Here is a 4,345-nt window from a genome sequence, read left to right as displayed (position 1 = left end):
GTAGTCGTGGCCGAGTGGTTAAGGCGATGGACTAGAAATCCATTGGGGTTTCCCCGCGCAGGTTCGAATCCTGCCGACTACGGGTGTTTTTCTCCTCGTGTTTAACATAAATTGGAATAGAATCAATGCGACACAAACCATCAGAAACGGCTGACGAGAACCTTGGTTGGGCTCCCAACGCACATTCATCCACGAAAGGAAAAAAAACTAGAAGTACACTGAATAGATTCCTAGCCAATTATTTTCCCTTAGTGAAATGCATGTCTCTGTTCCGCATTTGCATTCCCTGCCTGCGAAATCGCTTGAAGTCTCTCAGTCAATGAGCTCCCCTTTCAGAGTCTAAGAACTGAGAAACTGTAGTTATGGATACAGTATGGGAATCAGTGCATCACAATGAAAGCGAGGACATTTTTTTTTTTTTTAATTACGGTCTCATAAAGCGCCATCGCCGGCCTTCCCACCGCGTTGGCCTGTCCAGAGGGCTTAGAATGGACTCAGGACTATAGGTTCTGATATTCTCAGCTCAGACGCAGAGTCACAGTGCTGTGTTGTTGTTGTTAGGTGCCACCGAGTCGGTACTGACTCACAGCAGCCTTATGCACAGCAGAATGAAACACTGCCCGATCCTGGGTCAACCTCACTACTGTTGCCACGCTTGAGTCCATCAGTGATGCCACTTGGCCAATCCATCTCGTTGGGGTCTTCCTCTTTTTCCCTGACCTTCCACCGTACCAAACATGATATCCTTCTCCAGCGACTGGTCCCTCCTGACAATATGTCCCAAGTATAAGAGGAGAAGTTTGGCCATCTTGGTCTCCAAGGAGCACTCTGGCTGCACTTCTGCCAAAACGGTTCTTTCGGCAGCCCGTGGCACTTTTCAATATTCTCCACTAGCACCATAACTCAAAAGCATCAATTCTTCTACGGTCTTCCTTATTCACTGTCCAGTTTTCGCATGCATATGAGGTTATTGAAAATACTATGACTTGGGTCAGGTGCCCCTTAGTCCTCAAGCTGACATCTTTGCTCTTCAACACTTTAAAAAAGTCTTGTGCAGCCGATTTGCTGCCTTGTCGCATAACTTTCTTAATGCAATACTTCGTTTGATATCTTGACTGCTGCTTCCAGTGAGTGTTGCTAGTTGATCCAAGAAGAATGAAGTCCTTGACAACTTCAATCTTTTCTCCATTGATAAGAATGTTGTTTATTGGTCCAGTGGTGAGGATTTTTGTTTTTTTTACTTTGAGATGTAATCCATACGGAAGGCTGTGCTCTTTGATCTTCATTAGTAAATGTTTTAAGTCCTCTTCACTTTCAGCAAGCAACCTGCATATCGCAGGTTGTTAATGAGTCTTCCTCCAATCCTGATGCCACGTTTTTCTTCATAGAACCCAGCTTTTCAAATTATTTGCTCAGCATACAGGTTGAATAAGTGTGATGAAAGAATACAACCTTGTAGCACAACTTTCTTAATTTTAAAACATTTAGTGTTCCCATGTTCTGTCTGAACAACTGCCCCTTGGTCCAGGTACAGATTCCTCATGAGCGCAATTAAGTGTTCAGGAATACTCATACTTCGCAATGTTGTCCATAGCTTGCTTGTCATGATGCACACAATCGAAAGCCTTTGTGTAGTCAATAAAGCACAGGTAAACATCTTTCTGGTATTCTCTGCTTTCAGCCAAGATCCCTCGGACATCAGCATTGATATCCCTCATTCCACGACCTCTTCTGAATGTGGCTTGAACCTCTGGAAGTTCTTTGTCAATGTATGCTTGCAGCCGTTTCTGTATTACCTTTAGTAAAACTTTACTTGCATGGGATAGCAAAGCTATTGTCCGATGATTTCCGCATTCCGTTGGGTCACCTCTCTGGAATGCGCACAAATATGCATCTCTTCCAATCAGTCAGCCAGATAGTTGTCTTCCAAATTTCTTGGCAGAGATGACTGAGTGCCTTCTGTGCCACCTCACTTTCTTGAAAGATTTCGGTTTTTATTCCATCAAATCCTGGTGCCTTGTTCTTTGCCAATACACTGTTGTGTGTTGACACAAAAAGCATCCACCTACAGATTGACGAAAGGACAATAGTGAATAACTTTAGGTCATTTCCTTGGAGCACTGCTCCCGTAGCTTCCTCGTTAGTATAGTGGTGAGTATCCCCGCCTGTCACGCGGGAGACCGGGGTTCGATTCCCCGACGGGGAGGTTAGTAAAAGGTTTTTTTTTTTTTTTCCAGGAAATTAAAATTCTGCTGGTTATTCACTTTATTCTTCTGATCAAATATTAGAGTTTTTATTCTTTCAAGTACATTTCTTTTAGAGCGACAAAGTGCCTAACAAAACAATGATCAGTAGAAACTGGGGAAATCTGTACTAACAAAGAGAAAAAAGCAACTATACAGTGGGAAAACCTGAGGGATACCATTTTAGCCAAGCAGTTGAAACATCACTTGTTTGCTATTGTTGTTAAGTGCTGTCATAGCAACCTTGTGTAGAGTTTTTGAGGAACAGCTGGTGAATTTGAACCTAACCTTGCACTTTAAATCAACGTTGGGGTCCAGTACTTATCCTACAGTCACACCAGAACTCCAATGTCACTAGTAGTGGGGCAAATAAATGTTAGGTCCCTTGTGATGTAAGGGACTGAAAGGAGCACAAGTGTTTTATTTCTGTGATATTCCTGACAAAATGCATAATTGGAATCTAATCAGAGGCAATAACAAACTCAAACTGAGAAACATTAAAAAAAAAACAAAAAACTGGCTTATACTTCTAAAAAATAACAATGTTACATGACATACAAAAAAAGACTACATGTTCCAGTTTAAAGAAGTTCAGAGAGATATGACAACTGAATGCAACGTCAAAAGGTGATGCTGAATCAACTGGATATATTACCAAAATTTAATCCAGTTTAAACATCTAAATATGCAAGATAAAACAATAAAAGGAGAGTTTCTTTGTGAACTTTGGGTTGACAAAGATTTTCTTTTCAATAACACACACACAGTAGCCATAAAATATGGGTAAAAAAATTGTTAAATTGAACTTCTTTATACTTAAGGATTTTAGTATATCAGGGATTGGTTTCAGAGAAAAGGCAAGTCACTGAGTGGGAGAAGATAGTTGTAATACAAATGTCTGACAAAGGACCCATGTTTAGAATATATAAAGAACTCCTTAAAACATAAGAAAATGACAATTTGGAGTGGTGAGCACTGAGTAGAGGGTCCAGGGACAATGGCTGTTAAACTACTCACAATGGACTCCTCTCAAGGACAGCACCAGATTCCTCTCAGTGTGATACTGACTCATTATTTTCAATCTTCTGAGAAAGCCCTCCATTTTGACAGAAGAAGTTAAAACTACATTCATCTAACTTTCTGGCTGTTAGAATTCTTGGTATGATTTAACTTTTTCCTCAGAATTTTGGAAGGCAGAAATCAGGTACCCTTAGGTTGTCCTGTTTTTTTGATGACAAGCATTATTATGGACACACTGGAATTATCTGCAGAGGAATACAAGGTGAGAGCCATCAAATGTTTTGCTAATTCACATCTAGAAGACCCCCTGTGCTCCAGAACAGTGTTTTTCAAAATGTGGTCCCCAGAGCAGTGATATTAGCAGTAACTGGCTACTAGCAAGAAATATAAATTCTCTCCACATGACCTGGCTTCAATAACTGGATGAACAGAACTCAACCCTAGAAAGAAAGAAGAGGAAAAAGGAAAAAAAAAAAAGAAAGAAAGAAAAAGAAAGTGTCATCTGATACAACTTGATGAACTGGACCTATACCTACAACTGCAGTAGCTCAAAAGAGGAAAAAATTCCCAGCTACAAGAATTATCCCCACCCCCTTCACACAGAGTGGAAAGGGATGGGCAATGTGAACACTGGCTACCCAAAATGGGGGGAGGGATGCAAAGGTAAGAAGTGACTGGCTTACAAGCTTTCAAGAGGGAACCTAGATCCACAGGGCAGGGAGGATAGTGAAGTCTCCAGTGAATAGTACCCAACCTGTCTAGAAAGGGCTGATGAAAAGAAATGCAGAGGGGTCTCATGTAAAGCAATGGTGTAAATTGTTACCAGGACTGATTGTGAGGACTGGAAATGTAAAGATGGATATTTTATTGCATGGAGGGGAGTGACTAACTTTTCAGTCTAGGAGCAGAGAGGGCCCTGGGACCATCAACAGAGAAGAATGGAGAGAGGGACCCCACCCAGAGAAGCCCTGAGGCCTGAGATGAAGACAGGGAGGACATCATGAAGAGATGGAGTGCCTGGGAAGTTGAGACCCAGAGAGGGAAAGGGGCTGGGTGCTGAGGACCATGGGGGGGGGGGGGGG

The 4,345-nt window shown here is 41.9% G+C and overlaps 2 non-coding genes across 2 annotated transcripts; both read left to right on the top strand.

The window, feature by feature from the left end:
- TRNAS-AGA lies at nucleotides 1-82 on the top strand. The gene has a single exon. It is a non-coding gene; the product is annotated as a tRNA-Ser (tRNA).
- Nucleotides 83-2,134: 2,052 nt separating this feature from the next.
- On the top strand, nucleotides 2,135-2,206 carry TRNAD-GUC. Its single transcript has one exon. It is a non-coding gene; the product is annotated as a tRNA-Asp (tRNA).
- The last annotated feature ends 2,139 nt before the right edge of the window (nucleotides 2,207-4,345 follow it).

Source organism: Chrysochloris asiatica, unplaced genomic scaffold (assembly GCF_000296735.1).
Source record: "Chrysochloris asiatica unplaced genomic scaffold, ChrAsi1.0 scaffold00213, whole genome shotgun sequence".
NCBI lineage: Eukaryota > Metazoa > Chordata > Mammalia > Afrosoricida > Chrysochloridae > Chrysochloris > Chrysochloris asiatica.
Note: the sequence above shows the minus strand (reverse complement) of the source record. Positions and strands in the feature narration are given on the sequence as shown.